The sequence below is a fragment of the Carcharodon carcharias genome, chromosome 16 (assembly GCF_017639515.1).
Source record: "Carcharodon carcharias isolate sCarCar2 chromosome 16, sCarCar2.pri, whole genome shotgun sequence".
In the NCBI taxonomy this organism is placed as follows: Eukaryota; Metazoa; Chordata; class Chondrichthyes; order Lamniformes; family Lamnidae; genus Carcharodon; species Carcharodon carcharias.
The window spans coordinates 65465802-65485012 of record NC_054482.1 but is presented as its reverse complement, the minus strand read 5'-3'; the positions used below and the strand labels follow the sequence as shown (position 1 = coordinate 65485012).

General features: G+C 43.0%; 1 protein-coding gene across 7 annotated transcripts in view; it reads right to left on the bottom strand.

Annotated features, from left to right (window-relative positions):
* The window catches only part of fggy (FGGY carbohydrate kinase domain containing), a 368733-nt gene extending 351292 nt beyond the window's left edge, over positions 1–17441 (bottom strand). Inside the window, exons 1-2 of one of the 7 annotated variants that reach the window (XM_041208764.1) lie at positions 17374–17430; positions 9790–10142 (exon numbers count right to left, since the gene is read on the bottom strand). The gene's annotated coding sequence lies outside the window, so the exon portion shown is untranslated. Of the gene's footprint in view, positions 1–9789; positions 10143–17048; positions 17146–17373 lie in introns of those variants that run through there. The other 6 variants (XM_041208766.1, XM_041208769.1, XM_041208768.1 and 3 more) reach the window with 6 other exon arrangements.
* Positions 17442–19211: the final 1770 nt, after the last annotated feature.

Genomic DNA, 19211 nt, shown 5'->3' with positions numbered 1-19211 from the left:
GCAGTCAAGCAGAAAATTTAGCCCCCCACCATGACAATCCAATGTATATGGGATGAATTTTCTTGTTGAAGATGAAGTCCCACTGGCAGGGCTGAAAGTGGCAGCCAACCCCGCTTCTGGCCACAGCAGATCCCGGGGCAGCATAATGCTGGCAGCAGCCAATGAGAGGCTACAGCTGAGGCAGCCATTGAATGAACTCAGGCCCAATCAGAAGCCCAGCAGTTTGGCAGCATCAGCAGTGCCACAGCTGCAGCTTTGGGGGGTGGGGGGGGGGCCTCAATGGCAGGGCATTATCAAAAACAGATGAATTGGGCTGGGGGTAGCTGGGAGCCAGCAGCAGGCCCTGCATTGGGTTAGCCGTTGAGCACCAGCCACATCATTGCCGTGGGGGCAGCCACTGCCACTGCGGGTCCCTCTATAGGCCGTGGGGTGCCAATAAAGGAGGGTCCCCCACCCCAGGACCCACTGGAAGTCTGCCAGGTTTCACCTTATGGTCTTCCCACATGGGAGCAGCTCCCCCAACATGGGCAAAAATCCTGTGGGGGGTGTGAAGTTTCTCTTAATTAGCTACTCATGTGACTCAGCTGGCCTCATGGTGACCAAGCCACCAACATTGCCACCAATGGCAATATGGCACAGTGGAGAGAAAAGCTTGGGCTTCCTGTCTGACACCTTCACCCTACATTTTTCCAGCCATCCCATCTCCCAACCTGTTGCCCACAGCCAGGAAAATTCAGCCCTATGTTTCTGCACTTTACGTTTCTAGATGATTTTTAAAATTATTTCACAGCATTTACTGCCCATCCCTAATTGTCCTTAGTAGTGAGCTGCCTTCTTGAACCACTGCAATCATTTTGGCGTAGGTCCACCCAAAGTGCCATTAGAAAGGGAGTTCCAGGATTTTGACCCAACAACAACGATATAGTTCCAGGTTAGGATGGTATGTGGCTTGCAGGGGAACTTGCAGGTCGTGGTGTTCCCATGCATCTGGTGCCCTCATCCTTTGAGGTAATAGAGGTCACGAATTTGGAAGGTGCTGTGGAAGGAACGTCGGTGAGTTGCTGCAGTGCATCTTGCAGATGTCACACATTGTTCTCACTGTGTGTCGGTGGTAGAGGGAGTGGATGTTGAAGGTGATGGTTGGGATGACAATCAAGCGGGCTGCTTTGTCCTGGATGGTGTCAAGCTTCTTGAGTATTGTTGGATCTGCATTCATCCAGGCAAGTGGAGAGTATTCCATCACGCTCCCGGTGCCTTGTGGATGAGCCACGGGGCGTCAGGTAGTGAGTTATTCACTGCGGAATTCCCAGCTTCTGACCTGCTCTTGTAGCTACAGTATTTATATGGCTAGTCCAGCTCAGTTTCTGGTCAATTGTAGCCCTCAGGATGTTGATAGTGGGGGATTTAGTGATAGTAATGCAACTGAATGTCAAGTGGAGATGGTTGGATTTTCTCCTGTTGGAGATGGTTGTTGTCTGGCACATGTGTGATGCGAATGTTACTTGCCTCTTATCAGCCCAAGTCTGGATGTTGTTCAGGTTTTTGCTGAATATGGGCAGGGACTGCTTCAGTATCTGAGGCAGTCAAGAATGCACAATGTTCAGCACCAATCATCAGCAAACATTCCCACTTCTGACTTTATCATGGAGGAAAGGTCATCATCATTATAAGGTGTAATAATTTTTATTTTCAGTAAAAGAAAATAAACCCCAACATGGTCCAGAAATTACTGTTGCAGTTAATAGCAGATGAATGTTTGACAAGTTTTTTGAATGACAGTCCTCAATGCATTATTTTAACAGGAGGGGTTAACCTATTTAATTTAACTTACCCATAAAGTTGTACTGGAGCCGATACAGGTACTTTTTATTTTCATACTTTAAATATTTCTAACATTACCAGGAGGAAATAGTTTTGGCTAGAAAGGCAGAATTAAAAGCAGAACTATATCGGCTCCAAAATGCTGGAAAATGCAGAAAACAAAGTGTCAAAATCCAAACCTTCTGGCACCATAGGTACCCATATCCCCCAGGACAGAAATTTCACACCATCAGCACTCACCTAATTTTCATATTCATCATTACTGTTCTTAAGTACAGTACTTTTCCACTAGAATAAAATTTTGTATAGCCTTATAGTTTAAGTTATGACCTGCCCATGTTCCACTGCATTCATATTGGGCCTCAGATCATATTTTAATAGCACCAGTGTGGAGCTAGAGCCTGCCAGCAAAGGGTGGAGAGCTGCCCTCAGGCAAGTGGGTCAAGGGGTTTGGTGTCGAAGGTGTCGGGGGTAATTGGGAAGTTTCTTTAATATAGATTTGGGATATTGGGATGAGCAGTCCCATTCCTTCCGGCTCTACATTCAGGTACTTACTTACCTACTTTGTTGCAGGTGTTTGTAGGGCCAACATCCATGATTGCAGACATTGGTTGCCTTCAGGGAAAACAATGTTGAAGCACGGTCCTCAGTCAGGCCTCCGCCCAATATTTGCATATGGAAAGGGACCTCCGGCTACCTAACACGTGGGTAAAGGAAGATCATGTTCGCCCTCACCTAATGTGGCAAGTGGTATACATCTGGCTGGAAGTGTGTGTGCACTTTCTGCCCATCATTGGGGAATGCTAGGTTTTACCTCAAAAACAAGCACTATGTCCCAATTTCTGGGCCAATAACTTTTTCTATATTACTTTTCATCATAATAAATTTGCCATTTATTAGAAATCATCTTTTAATTAACAAAATCAATTGATGTGCTTAATGAGCTGCAATAATATTTTCCTGAGCGAAATTAATTTTAAACAAGTTAAACTAATTAGCATATGATTAATGCTGCTTATTACATTTCTCTGCAGTCATATTGTCTTTTTCTGTTTCTGGTTGGTTATGTTCAATCTGCTCTTTTATCGTACTTCAGTTCAATTCTCCCTCAAAATTTGTATTTTCTTTTTCACTTAGTCGTTATTTGCTATCATGACAATGTTTTGATTCTTAGCTCTTACTATTCATCTCAGTGAATATTTTTGCTATTAATTTTATATATGCCTTTTTAAAATCTTTTTACCAATGTTTCCCTTCTCTCCCCTTCCCTGCTGAGAGTGCTGACTTCTTACTGATACTCCTGCAGATGCTGGTCAAACATCAATACCTTGCCCAAATAACAATTTTTCATGCATTAGAATCTTGAAAGGAAATTCAAGCTTTGGTATGTAACAAAGGTGTCTAAACCTATCCTTACCTGATAACCATAAATGTGCAATTTCCAACCAGGGTCACTGAGTAATCTTTAGTAGTGTGAAGCCTGGCTGTGCTTTTCCTCCCTCACCTAGTGATACCGAGGCCAATTTTAACAGCCATCCCACACACTATGCTGGCTAAGACTGACACGGGCTGGAGAACAAATCTCAAGATGCTTCTGGTCAGTATGACTCAGCTACTCACTGGGTAAATTCACTGAACCATCAGGTAGCCCGCTGTTCATTCTCTGTCTTTCTTTTTACTGAATGTGTATCATTCTAAATGTTCTGGATTTCTTTCTTTCTCTCAGCTGGTTTTAATTTCCCCTCGGTCAGTCCACCTGCATCTCTACTCTGTATCTGTAACCATTCAAATAAACTGCCACATACTCAATATTTAGTACCTTTTGCCCCAAATTCTAGAATGTAGCAAATTCAATTACCAATATCCCAATTTGGGAGGTGTCTGACTTTTGAAAATCTCATGGGGGTGGATTTTTTGATCAACATACTGTCTAAGCAAAATATTACATGAAATAGAAAGTATGAAAGTTCAGCATTTTTTTTCCAAAAAATAAAATTTCCCATTCAAACAGGGACCAACTGTTTACATTTTCTTGTCTCAAGCCACTCACTCGACATCATCCACCATCCTTGGGCAAGGTCAGAGATTTTAAAAATTTCTTTGTTTCTAATTGGATAGTGGGTATTCAGAATCATCTCCCAGAAAAGGTACTCAGCCTGAGGACATTAAAACTTTCCAGTCCTAAAAAAGGTAAATATTTGCTGAGAAGGAGAATTTGGGATTGTAGAGACACTAACAACACTGCTTGATTTTTTTAAGATGGATTCGAGAAAGTCGAGTACAGTGACTCAATCAAGTTTACTTCAACGCCACCTCCTCAGTATAGAGGTTGTGGAAATGAGAAAACAGGATTGGCAACGTATGGGAACTCAGTATTCCCTCTCCCCAATTTCCCATCCGAGTAACAGATCATCTTAACTTGGACATAAATTACAAGTCGATCATGTCACTAAGTCAATATCTGGGGAATCCCAGCGCAATACCAGTGTGGAAGCACCATCATCAACGACTACGGTTGTTCAAGAATGTCAACCACCAAGTCTTTGGGGCAACTAAGAATGGGCAAAACATGCAGCTTTGCCAGCATCACCCATCTCCCATGAGCAAAAAAATGTATGGTGTGAAAAGGTGGAGTGACAGAAAATTCCATGATGAAACAATTGTGCGAAGCTGGCCTGATAAGCTAACTGGCCTTTTCTCACTCAGAGTTTGTTTAATGTTCTTATAAATAGTGACACTTCTCAATCAACCATTCAGTCATTGTTGCCATAACCTTAGTGCGGCCTTGTCTTGTTCTTGGCATCATCTTGCTTCTTCAAGCCTCCTTCAGTCCAGACCTCAAGTTATTCATCCTTCAAATTTTTCTTCTTCCTGGCCTGTTTTTACTCTCAATTTCTCCTTCAATTGATGCCAGGACAAGACTGTCAAGTTTTCATTTCCAATGTCCATATTTGGCTACCTTTCTCTAACTGTGCAACACTTTTGATTCTTGACTATCACAAACATGTAACCACGATATTATAGATTTTTAAGGACAGCTGTTTAAAAAGCACATATTTGCTAAAAATAAATTTTTAAAAAGCTTTTGTTCAGAAAAGGGACATATGGGCGTACAATTTGGCATCTTTATGTTAGTTCCCAAACCTTACCAAACTGCTTATCTGAAGAAGGATCACAAAAAACATTATTCAATGACTGTTCCACAAGCGTAAATGCTGGTCTTCTTTCAGAACAAAGATAATTGCTGGTCTTCTTTCAGAACAAAGATAATTAACCAATAAGGGCCTTAATGAAAAGCTAAAAATAAAAGAATTCCAGGTGGGAGAAAGGTATTTGAATGGCCAATACCAAATATAGAAGCACGATTAGGACCGGCCAACTTTGAGTTTAATACTATCAGAAAAGGCTGGAAGCTGCCTAAAGGGAGAACCACTTTGACCATCATGAAAAAGACACCTTGAAACAGAAACAGCTTTTCAACAGAAAGAGTCACTGAGGAAGGTTTCCAAAAAAACTGCCACTCAGTTTGGATTTCGCTGTTCACTGATGCTCAGTTTAGGTTCCACCAGGGCCACTCAGCTCCTGATCTCATTACAGCCTTGGTTCAAGTATGGACAAAAGAGGAGAACTCAAGAGGTGAAGTGAGAGTGATTGCCCTTAAGGCAGCATTTGACTGAGTGTGGTATCAAGGAGCCCTAGCAAGACCAAAGTCAAGAGGAATCATGAGGAAAACTCTCCACTGGTTGGAGTCAGACCTAGCACAAAGGAAGATGGTTGTGGTTGTTGGAGGTCAATCATCTCAGTCCAGGGATACCACTACAGGAGTTCCTCAGGGAGTGTTCTAGGCCCAACCATCAAAGGCCATCCCTCCATCATAATGTCAGAAGTGGGGATGTTAGCAGATGATTGCACAATGTTCAGCACCATGTGTGACTCTTCAGTTACTGAAGCAGTCTGTGTCCATATGCAGCAAGATCTGGACAATATTCAGCTCTCGGCTGATAAATGGCAAGTAACATAAATGCCGCACAAGTGCCAGACAATGACCATCTCCAACAAGAGAGAATCTAACCATCTCCCCTTGACATTCAATGGCATTACCATTGCTGAAGCCCCCACTATCAACATCCTGGGGGTTACCATTGACCAGAAGCTGAACTGGACTAGCCATATAAGTACTGTGGCTACAAGAGCAGGTCAGAAGCTGGGAATTCTGCGGAGAGTAACTTAACTCCTGGCTCTCCAAAGCCTGTCCATCATTTACAAGGCACAACTCAGGTGTGTGATGGAATACTCTCTACTTGGCTGGATGAGTGCAGCTCCAATAACACTCAAGAAGCTCGCCACCATCCAGGGCAAAGCAGCCCATTTGAGTGACACTCTATCCACCATCTTCAACATTCACCCCCTCTACCACGATGCATATTTTCAGCATTGTGTACCATCTACAATATGCACTGCAGCAACTCACCAAGGCACCTTCAACAGCACCTTCCAAACCTGAAAGCTCTACCACTTCAAAGGAAGAGGGCAGCAAATGTATGGGAACACCACCATCTCCAAGTTCCCCTCCAAGTCACACACCATACTGACTTGGAACTACATTGGTGTTCATTCACTCTCGCTGGGTCAAAATGCTGGAACTCCCTCCCTAACAGCACTATGGGTGTTCCTACACCACGCGGTCTGCAGCAGTTCAAGAAGGCGGCAAACCACCACCTTCTCAAGGGCAATTAGGGATGGGCAATAAATGCTGGCCTATACAGTGATGCCCATATCCTATGGATGAATATAAAAAAAGCTATCAGACTGCTGTACTAAATCAAGCTACCAAGAGCCACTGCCTGCAGTACTGTAAAAGTGAAAACAGGGGCCTTCATTCATTCTGAGGACAGTTCTGTTTGTTGATTCCATCTACAAAGGCAATCGCCAGCCTTTCAACTACAGAAACCATCCCAGCTAGCAAAAAGAACCTCACGTTTCAAACGCTTCACTTCGGAAAAGAGGAGATCAACCAGTGGGCCTGTGATGATATATCACAGAGACTGATTTGAAATCTCATCTCTATGTGTCTCTTTTTCTTTAACTGCATTTTAACCTATGTATCTGTATTTCAGTTGTTAATTTATCACTTTTTTCCTAAAAAAAACTTACAGCAGTAGTTTTGTAATAAACTAACCTTTATCTTGTTTCAGACCAAAGTCTGTCTGCTTTTTTTTATTGCATCACTCACAAAGTAAAAGGGGCTACATACAAATATACCAATTCTTACTTACTTAATTCACGCAGACCACTTTAAGGAAACACCTTTTACAAGGTGTTACGGCAGGCGGATGGTAAATGCCAAGCTGCTCAAATTCCAGAGGGAAACTTGAAGCAGCTGCCACAACTGCTTGCAATTTGTATTTATTTTGAATTCAGTAAAAAGGCGGCCACCGAGGCAAAGAAGTTTTTGTACAAAACTAAATTAAACCTTCATTAATAAAAAACTGATTTAAAGCACGTACGCAGGTTAACAAATTACTACTATAATAACTCCTAGCTCCCCTAGTTAATCTAACTCCAGTTACATCTCCATTAAGGTATTCATAAAAATACATAGATTTTAAAAGGCAAAGGCAAAGTAGCACAATGCCCTGAACAGTCGAGTTCAAAGTGAGTTTTCTTAACTTCAGTTCTTGCAGACAGCAGTTTGAGCACAGAGGCTGGAGGCTTTTCACACTTGTTAGATCTTAGAATTCCTCCCCTTACACACAGCCTTCTCTCCTTTATTCATATTTTCCCCTTTGAATGCAAATCCCCATTGTTTCACCATGTCTTTGGACTTTACCACTGTAATAAATCAAATCTATCATAGTACCAATTTTACCAGTAATCTTTGGAGAAAATAAACACACAATTTCTTAACTTCTCCTGGCTAGGTGAAACATTGCACCCCTCACCACACACATGCATGCATACCACCCCCCCACCCCCCGCACTATTACTCTATTATCTTCCTGACACTAGGTCATGGCACTGACCTTCAACTCTTGATCTAACCCACTCGTTTGGCTTTCTATCCATCCATCTGATTCTGAGCATCCTCCGTCATATCCATATTACAAAAGCTGTTATCCTCCTCTCATCCTTTTCCATCAGAGTCCAAATCTCACATCCATAGAGTGCAACACTCCACACTAATGACCGCATGAAATGTTATTACAGCTTCATGCCAATGCTTTTGGACTTCCAGACACTACTTAAATCACTGGCATGCCTCTTGCCATAGCTCATTTAACCTGGGTTTCATTCTTAGACGTAATTCTGGTGTTTATCATGGAGCCAAGGTATTTGAATCTGTCCATTGCCTGTAGTTCGGTGCTTCCGATCTTGATTTTTCTATTGCCATTTATAGCTATAATGTTGGTCTTTGCCTCATTTGCATTCAGTCCAAAGACTCACTGTACCTTTTGACTAGGCCTGCTATAGTCTCAAGTTCTTCCTTTGTTCGAGCTATGAGTGTAGTGTCATCTGCATACCTGAGATTCCATATGTCTATGACCTCTATGATGCAGCCACATCTCTCTGGTAACCCTTCCTGCACTATTCTCATTATCTTCTCTCCCACAGCATTTTCTCTCCCACAGCATTTAACTGCATGGGTGACAGAAGACACCTGCCTGACTCCCTTCTCAAACTGGAATTGGTTTGTATGCCCATCACCAACTCTGATAACTCCTGAAACATTTCTGCCTAGCTCTTGTATTAGCCACACAATGTGTTTAGGTATGACAAAGTTGATAAGTGTCTTCCATTAAGCACCATTCTGGACAGTGTCAAAAGCTTTGACATAGTCTATGAACATGAGCCAAAGCTAGGCTTCCTGCTTATTTTCACATTCTTCCATGAGACTTCTGTGCAAAAGCATCAATATCAACAGCTAATTCATAAACATATCCATAACACAGTAGCATGCTACATTTGGTTGTATGGTAACAACTTCACATTAGCCTGAAACTTTCATGGAATGGTCAATAATCAACCCTAAATCTTTCTCTCTGCCCTTTTGTTGAAAAACTCCCCTTATTGTCCACACACTTCAGTCTCAATTTTTACTGGGGGAATGGGAAAGGAGCTGCACAGGTGCCTGGTAGAATGAAACGTAACCAACAAGGCCAGGGACATGAAGACTCTGTTGATCGTAATAGTTGTGTTTCACTTTAATAAAGATTGCCAGCATTCCTCCTGACACATGCCCAAATGAACGACCTGGCGGACGGGAATGGAAAGCTGAAGGCAAGGGACTGCAAACAGGACTTGCTGGAACATCATTGAGACCTCATGTGCATAATCAGTTTTATGGCGGATGTCCTTGCAATCTACTCAGCAGAGTGGTAGGATTCTGGCAATTTCCGTCAACTTGGCAATTTTATCTGCCAATCCACCAGGATTTTCCTTACATCCTGTCCAGGAGTGTGAGATAAATGTCACAATTTGGGAGCAGTGTGACAGACTTTGACTTTATGGTCAGTTAAATTAAGGGTTACCCTTAATTGGGAAAAGAGCATTTGGTATGAAAGAAAAAAGCACCTTCTTGGAGGCAATTTTAAAAATGGAGAAGAGAAGGGAATTCTATTTGTATGCATGCCTTTTGAAGGTTAGCGAATGTTGATCAACAACTTAAAAAAAAGTGACACAGCTTCCAAAAGGTTGTTGACTAAAGAGTGGTCCTGGTATGCAAAAGCAAGTAGTTGCATGGGCTTTGTACCTTAAGCAATAGGTACACAAAACATCCATTCACTTGTGTTGGCACAGAAAAGATCAGTATATGAAGCCTAAAGGAGAAATTCCAAATGTTGAAGACACCAAATTTGGAATTTTTACATTAAAACAGTCAATCTGGTTAATTAAGCTTCACTATGAATAGATTTTTAATCCAAAAAAAGGAGGAAAAATAGCAATTGACTTTTCAACAGTTCAACTCACTCTAATCTCTCCAGACCTAGTTCACACACTTAACTCTGCCTTAACTGTATCATTCAATTCCTTATCTGTCACAGAGGCACGCTTTTCTCCTCTGAAGTCGCACTGTTCATATTGGCATTTTTTCCTCCATCAGTCCTCCTCAGGGCAGTGTCCTGGGCCCAAACTTCTTCAGCTGCTTCATCAATGACTTTCTCCCCATCATAAGAATAGGAGTGAAGATGTTTGATGTCCAGCTTTGTTCACAATTCCTCAAGTAATGAAGTTGTAAATATGCTCCAGCAAGACCTAGACAATATTCAGTTTTGGCCTCATAAGTGGCAAGTGACATTCCTGTCACCCAAATGCCAAACAACCTGCAACAAAAGAGAGTCTAACAGTATTTGCTTGATATTCAATGTCACCACCATCAGCAAAATGTCCCACCATCAACATCTTGGAAGTCAACGATGAGGAGAAACTTAACTGAATCAGCCGCATAAATACTGTGACTACAAGAGGTTGGGAAAGAGGTTAGGTATTCTGTGGTGATTCGCCACCTGACTCACCAAAACCTATCCACCATCTACGAGACACAAGTCAGGAGTGTAATGGAATACTCCCCACTTGCCTGGATGAGTGCAGCTCCCACAACACTGAAGAAGCTGGACACCGTCCAGGACAAAGCAGCCTGCTTGATTGGCACCACATCCACAAACATTCACTCCCTCCACCAGCAACAGTGATAGCAGTGTGTACCATCTACAAGATGCACTGCAGGAATTCACCAAGGCTCCTTAGACAGCACCTTCCAAACCCATGACCACTACCACCTAGAAGGACAAGGGTAGCAGATAGATGGGAATACCACTGCCTAGAAGTTCCCCTCCAAGTAACTCACCATCCTGACTTGGAAATATATCGCTGTTCCTTCACTGTCGTTGGGTCAAAATCCTGGAACTCCCTTCCTAACAGCACTGTGGATGTACCTACACCACATGGACTGCAGCGGTTCAAGAAGGCAGCTCACCACCACCTTCTCAAGGGCAATTAGGGATGGGCAATAAACGCTGGCCTGGCCATGAAGCCCACATCACATGAATGAGTTAAAAAAAAAAGCATCTCAAAAAACTGTGAACTCAGCTGCCTAGAAAGACAAGGGAGCACCGCTACCTCTAAGCACCCAAGTCACATACCATCCTGACTTGTGGAGAGATGGTGGTGTAACAATAACATCACTAGATTAATAATCCAGAGGCCCAGGCTAATGTCCTGGGGCTAGGGTTCAAATCCCACCATGGCAGCTGGTGGAATTTAAATTCAATTAATAATCTAGACTTGAAAAGCTAATCTTAGTAATGGTGACCATTGTTGATTTTTTTTATTACTCATTCATGGGATGTGGGCATCATGGGCTAGGCAGCATTCATTGCCCATTCCTAATTATCATTGAGAAGGTGATAGTGAGCTGCCTTCTTGAACCGTTGCAGTCCATGTGTTGTAGGAACATCCACAGTGCTGTTAGGAAAGGAGTTCCATGATTTTTGATTGTAGTAAAATCATATCTGGTTCACTAATGTCCTTTAGGGAAAGAAAACCTAAAGTCCTTACCTGGTCAGGCCTACACGTGACTCTAGACCCACATCAATGTGGGTGACTCTTAACTGCACTCTGAAATCGTGTGGAAAGCCACTTAGTTCAAGGGTAATTAGGGTTGGGCAACCAATGCAGGCCTTGGCAGTGATGCCCAGGTCCCATGAAAGAATAAAGAAAAAAATATTGTAATTTATTCATCATTGCTGGGTCAAAATTCTGACACTTGCTCCCTAAAAGCATCTTGGGAGTACCTACACCACATGGACTGCAGTGCTTTAAGAAAGCAGTTCACCACCACTATTCAATAAAAATCTGGAATTAAAAGTCTGATGATGACCTAAAAACCATTGCTGATTGTCATAAAAACCCATCTGGTTCACTAATGTCCTTTAGGGAAAGAAATCTGCCATCCTTACCTTGTCTGGCCTACGTGTGACTCCAGACCTACAGCAATGTGGCTGACTCTTAACCGCCTTCTCAACGAGGGCAATTAGGGATGGGTAATAAATACTGGTCTAGCCAGCGACACCCACATTCCACGAATACCAAAAAAAAACTGCATGTTGTGTAGCTACACCCAAAGCGTTGTTAGGAAGTTCCAGAATTTGGATCCAGCAACATTGAGAGTGACATAGTTCCAAGTCAGTAGCTTGGAGGAGAACTTGCAGGTGGTGATGTTCCCATGCGTCTGCTGGCCTGTCCTTCTAGGTGGTAGAGGTCATGGGTTTGGAAGGTGCTTGTTGGTGGTACACACCGATGCCACTGTGCGTCGGTGGAAAAGGCAGTGAATGTTTAAATTGGTGGATGGAGTGCAAGTTACTCTGTCTTGAATGGTGTTGAACTTCTTGTGTGTTGTTGGAGCTGCACTCATCCAGACAAGTTGAGACTATTTCCTCCCAATCCTGACTTGTGCCTTGTAGATGGTGGACAGGCTTTGGGGAGCGAGGAGGTGAGTTACACACTGCAAACTTCCTAGCCTCTGACTTGTTCTTGTAGCCACAGTGTTTATATGGCTGGTCCAGTTCAGTTTTCGGTCATTGGAAACCCCCAGGCTGTTGATAGAGGGAGATTCAGCAATGTGATGCCATTGAATGTCAGGGAGATGGTTAGATTCTCTCTTGGAGATGCTGCTGAACATTGTGCAGTTATCAGCAAATATCTCCACTTCTGACCTTATGATGGAGGGTAGGTCATTGAAGAAGTTGGAGATGGTTGGGCCTAGGACACTACCCTGAAGAACTCCTGCAGAGATGATTGACCTCCAACAACCACAACCATCTACCAGTGCGCAAGGTATGAGTCCAACCAGTGGAAAGTTTACTCTCCTCGGTTCCCATTGACTTCAATTTTTATAGGCCTCCTTGATGCCACACTCGGTCAACTGCTGCCTTGATATCAAGAGCAATAACTCTCACCTCCCCTTGAGTTCAGCTCTTTTGTCCATGTTTGAACCAAGGCTATAATGAGGTCAGGAGCTGTGTGGCCCGGCAGAACACAAACTAGAGTGCTGCTTTGGGCTGCATTAGAGTGCTTAAATTGGAGTTTGGTGAGAGAGGGACTTTTAAGGGTTAATTGCTCTCTAAAGTCTAATCTTTCTTTAATTCGGCAACTAACTAAATGTTGCTCTTTGGCTTGGGAGAAGGTGGGTTTTAGTCCAACTTTAAAACGTGGGTTGTACAGGCTCTGCTTACAACTGCAGCTAGGTAATTTGATTACTGGCTTAAACAGATTTTCGGAAACTAGATTCAGACAGCATGAGAGCAGGTCATCTATAGTGCTGCTTTTGTCTGCATTAGAGTGCTTAAGTTGGAGCTTGGTGAGAGAGGGAGATCGGTAAAGAAGGGAGGAGGGATCCTTTCATTTTCTACCTTTCCTCAGTAAGAAAAGCAGTGACCTTGGTAAGTGGGACCTGGTGAATATTTCTTTTGTCCCTAATATTCTCTAAACTGGAAGAAGTAAAAGTAAAGGGAGTAATTTAAGGGTAAGTCATGGCAGGGCAGCTCGGCCAAGTGGAATGCTCCTCCTGTGCAAGGTGGAAAGTCAAGGACACTTCCAGTGTCCAGGACAACCATGTGTGCTGGTAGTGTCTCCAGCTGCAGCTACTCGAAATCTACGTTTTAGAGCTGGAGCTGCGGCTGGAGTCACTGTGAAGTATCTGCAAGGATGAGATCTTCATCGATAGCATGTACAGGAGGTGGTCACATCGCAGGTAAAGAGTGCATAGGCAGAAAGGGAATGGGTGACCACCAGACAGAGTAAAAGCACTAATGCAGGTAGTGCAGGAGTCCCCTGGGTCCATCTTCCTCTCTAACAGAATTTTTGTTTTGGATACTGCTGGGGGAGATGGTTTCTCAGAGAAATGCAGCAAGAGCTAAGTCCCTGGCACCACAAGTGGCTCAGCTACACAGTGGGGAGAGAGTTGGAGAGCACTAGTGATAGGAGATTCTATCATAAGGGGCACAGAGAGACATTTCTGCAGCTGCAGACATGACACCAGGATGGTATATTGCTCCCTGCTGCCAGGGTCAAGGATGTCACCGAAGGGGGAGGGTGAACAGCCAGAGATCATGGTCCATATTAGTACAAACAACATGGGTAAAAAGGATGAGGTCCTGAAAACAGAATATATGGAGTTAGGAAATAAATTAAAAAGCAGGATCTCCAAGGTACTAATCTCAGGATTATCCCAGTGTCGTGTGCTAGCGAGATCAGGAATAGGGGAACATACCAGGTGAATACGTGACTGCTGACATGGTGTAGGAGGGAGGAATTTCAATTCATGAAGCATTGGGACCGATTCTGGGGAAGATGGGACCTGTACAAGCTGGATTGGGACCAATATCCTCACAGGGGCATTCGCTAGTACTGTGGAGAAGAGTTTAAACTAGAGTGGCAGGTGGTGGGAACCTGAGCGGGGAGACACAAGAGAAGGAAACAAAAATAGGAATGAAAGGTAGAAAAACAGAAAGCAAAAGTGGAAGGCAGAGGAAACAAGGGCTAGCAGCAAATAGAGGCAAGAACAAAAAGAGCCAAGTACAAAAAGAATATGTAAAAATGTTAAAAAGACAAGTCTAAAGGATAGCATGGAGCATTCGCAAGAAGGTAGATGAATTAACAGCGCAAATAGATGTCAACAGGTATGATATGATTGCACTTAGAGACATGACTAAAGGGTAACCAAGGCTGGGAATTGAATATCCAAGGACACTCAATATTTAGGAAGGACAGGCGAAAAGGAAAAGGAGATGGGTAGTGTTGTTAGTTAAGGATGAAATCAGTGCAATAGTGAGAGACAATATTGGCTTAGAAAATCTAGATGTGAAGTCAGTCTGGGTGGAACTAAGAAGCAACAAAGGGCAAAAAACAGTTGTCAATAAGCCTCCAAACAGTAGTTGTAAGGTAGGAGACAGCATTAAACAGGAAATTAGAGATACATGTAACAAGGGTGGTACAATAATCATGGGTGACTTTAATCTACATATTGGCTGGGCAAACCAAATTAACAATAATACTGTGATGGATGAATCCCTGGAGTTTGTACGAGATTTTTTTTATATAAGCATGTCAAGAAACCGACTAGGAAACAGGCTAACCTAGATTTGGTATTGTGTAATGAGAAGGGGTTAATTAATAATCTTGTTATGTGAGGTCCTTTAGGGAACAGTGACCATAACATGATAGAATTGTTCGTTAGGATGGAAAGTGAAGTAGTCCGATCCAGAACTAGGGTCGTAAATCCTAACAAAGGAAACTACGAAGATATGAGGCATGAGTTGGCTAAGGTAGACTGGGGAACTTTGTTCAAAGGCATGACGGTGGATAGGCAATGGCTAATAATTAAGGAACAAATGTATGCAATGCAACAGTTATACATTCCTTTCTGGTACAAAAACACAACAGGAAAAGTGGCCCAAACGTGGCTAATAAAAGAAATTAGATCCAAAGAGGAGTCATTATAAAGTTGTTAGCAAAAGTAACCAGCCTGAGGAGTTGGAGCAGTTTAGAATTCGGCAAAAGTGGACCAAAAGATTGATAAAGAGGGGAAAAATAGAATAAGAGAATGAATTTGCAAGGAATATTAATGCTTCTATAAGTGTGTAAAAAGAAAAAGATTAGTGAAGACAAATGTAGGTCCCTTACAGTCTGAAACAGGGGAATTTATAATAGAGAACAAGGAAATGACACAGCAATTAAACTAGTTTACTTCTGTCTTCACAGAAGAAGACACAAATAATTTCCTAGAAATGCTAGGGAACCAAAGGTCTAGTAAAAAGGAGGAATTGAAGGAAATTAGTATTACTAAAAAAAAAGTGCTAGAGCAATTAAAGGGACTGAAAGCAGAAAAATCCCCAGGGTCTGATAATCTACATCCCAGGGTACTAAAGGAGTTTGGCCACAGAAATAGTGATGTGTTGGTTGTCATCTTCCAAAATTCTGTAGATTCTGGATCAGTCCTGATAGATTGGAGGGTGCAAATGTAACCCCACTATTTAAAAAAGGAAGGAGGGAGAAAACAGGGAATTGCAGACCAGTTAGCCCAATATCAGTAGCAGGGAAAATGTTAAAGTTTATTATAAAGGATGTGATAACAAGACACTTAGAAAAGATCAGGTGGATTAGACAAAATCAACATAGATTTATGAAAGGTAAATCATGTTTGACAAACCTACTGGAGTTTTTTGAGGATGTAACTAGCAGAATAGATGAGGGAGAACCAGTGGATGTGATGTATTTATTTTCAGAAAGCTTTTGATAAGTCCTACATAAGAGGTTAGCATGCAAAATTAAAGCAAATGGAATTAAAAAGGTAATATATTGGCATGGATTGAGAATTGGTTAGCAGACAGGAAGCAGTAGGAATAAATGGGTCTTTATCAGAGTCGCAGGCGGTGAATGGTGGGGTACTGCACAGATCAAGTGCTTGGGTCCCGGCTATTCACAATATGTAATCAATGATTTGGATGAGGGAACCAAATGTAATATTTCCAAGTTTGCTGCCAACACGAAACTTGGTGGGAATGCAAGTGGTGAGGAAGATGTTAAGAGACTACAAGGTGATTTAGACAGGTTGAGTGTGTGGGCAAACACATGGCAGGTGCAGTATAACATCGATAAGTGTGAAGTTATCCACTTTGGTAGGAAAAACAGAATGGCAGAGTATTATTTAAATGGTGATAGATTGGGAAATGTTGATGTACAAAGGGACCTGGGTGTCCTTGTACATCAATCACTGAAAGCAAGCATGTGCACCAAGCAGCTAAGAAGGTGAATGGTATGTTGACTTTCATTGCGAGGACTTGAGTACAGGAGCAAGGATGCCTTACTGCAGCTGTACAGAGCCTTGATGAGACTGCACCTGGAGTACAGTGTAGAGGCTCAGCAACTCAACCTTTTGCAACACTGCAATGTACAATGAATAACCCAGCCTGGGACATCATAAAATACTGGAACATCATAAAATACTGGAACTACTGAGCAGGTCAGGCGGTGGATCTGTGATCCCTCCACTTATGTTGCTTGATCTGCTGAGTATTTCCAGCAGTTCAGGTTTACATTTCATATTTTCAGCTCTGCCAGAAGAAGCAGCAAGCCTTGTTTGCCCTGATTTATATCAGGAACCCCCTAGCCGACTGACCACTGGCAGGTTAACATACGGAAATCAAAAAAGTGGTAAGATAAACAAGTACCGTCATCAAAGGCGTTTTTGTTCGGGTTGGTGCTGAATTTGTTATTATGTATTTGGATAGCGAATAGAGACTAAGGAGCGACTATGCTAGAGGCCGGCTCAACCTGGACCCCTGTCCCAGGGTGCACGGCAGCTCCGGGCCGTCGCCATGGCGATGGAGGAAAATGGCGACTGCGGGCTGGTCCGTTACATTAGTCAATCGGCGTGAGACGTGGCACCCACTCTAGAGTACAGCCAATTTATCAGTACGGTGCCAGAGGGAATAGAAAGTGTTAGTATTTACTACGAGTTTGAAACGACATGTTAGTGTAATTGCTGTGACATACCCGCTGGCCGTGCTCTTCCTCCGCTGACACCTAAATAAACTCAAATCTGCTGCAACTACGGAAAGCGGGCGGACCCAAGTGGACTTTGTGCTGGAATCATCCCGCTGGAACCTGTTAACCAGTCTTCCAGCGGGGTTGTGCGTGAAACATGAAAGGTGCCTTTTTCTTTTGCATCTCGAATTTCTCTTTCCAATTCCAAGCCTCGCGGTGTGGAGTTTCGCCTAATTATGTCCCAAATTGTTGAAGGATTTTTATTTTTGCCACTTTTTTTCTATAGTTCCTGATTTTGCCATCAAGTCTGTCGTTTATATATTAGTAATGACGCTACCAGTACCAGAGAACTTGATCTTAACCAATGAGTTCTTGTTGGCATTTTAACTGGCCTGGGCCTCTTCTCAGTGTGGTGTTCACTTGTGCACTCCTCAACTGGAGTCAGATCAAAACCCAAGCCTTGGACTTTCCTGATTTCAGAGGATTAGATATGGCGCAGTGGTTAGCGCTGCTGCCTCAGCTCCCGGGACCTGGATTCGATTTTGACCCCAGGTGTCTGTCTGTGTGTTTGCACGTTCTCTGTGCTGGGTGCTCTGGTTTTCTCTAACTGTCCAAAGACATGCTGGTTAGGTGCTTAGGCTATGGTTAAGTTGCCCTTTGTGTGTGTGCCCTGTGATGGACTAGCCCCTGCCCCCTATCTGTCGGGATAGGCTCCGACTCCCCACGATCCTGAATTGGATAAAATGGTTCTGAAAATGAGTGAGTGAGAAGATTAGCATGCACCATGTGGTGCTTTTGTCATTGTTCTATCAGGATAATCCTTTTGTTGCTTTAACAAGATGAATAATTTATACTTAGAAAAGTAAGCAGTTCGGATTTTTAAATCTATTAACTGGTGAGATGCGGTGTCACTGAAAAGCAGGGTGACCAACTCTCAGAGAAAATTAAGGGCAGCCTGCCAGGGCGTCCATTTGAGCTGGTGTAGGGGTGGTGGGGGGGTGGGGGGGGAGTGTGTTGCTCAGAGTGCACGAACAGGAGGAGAGTGAATGCTGTACATGCACCATGCAGCTGGGGACAGTGGATTCTGATGCAGGGCCAACCCATTTAATAAAAGACAGTTGGTCACCCTGCTAGAAAGGCCAACTGTCCTTGTGATGAAAGTATACTTAGTGTTGTTAGGTATGGAGTTCAAAATTTTGACCCAGCAATAAAGGAACACAATATATTTCCAAGTCAAGATAATGTGTGAATTTGAGACTTACTTGGAGGTGGTGGCATTCCAATGTGTCTGTTGCCCTTGTCCTCAATGATAGAGGTTGCATGTTTGGAAGCTGCTGTTGAAGAAACCTTGGTGTGTTGCTGCTGTGCTTCTAATAGACAGTACATGTTGCACTGGTGTTGGGAGAGATGAACATTTCAGGTTGCACTTGGTGTGTCGTTCAAGTGGACTGCTGTGACCTATCAATCTACTATCAATCATCAGCAAAATGCTGGCAGATGTTGTTGACAGTGCTTTCCAGCAGTACCTACTCATTAACCTGCTCAACGACGCTCAGTTTGGGTTCTGCTAAGAACACTGGGATCCATACCTTATTGATCCAAACATGATCAAAAGAGCTGAATTCCAGAAGGTGAGGCAAGAGTAATTGCTGTTGACATCGAGGCAGCATTTTATTGAGTGTGGCATCGAGGAGCTCTAGGTAGTATTATGTTTCTTGAGTGTTGGAGTTGCACTCATTCAAGAAGTTGCACATGGTACTGAACTAAGTGCGATCATCAGTAAATATTCCCACTTCTGGTTTTGTTATGAAGGAAAGGTTATTGACGAAGCAGCTAAAGATGACTGG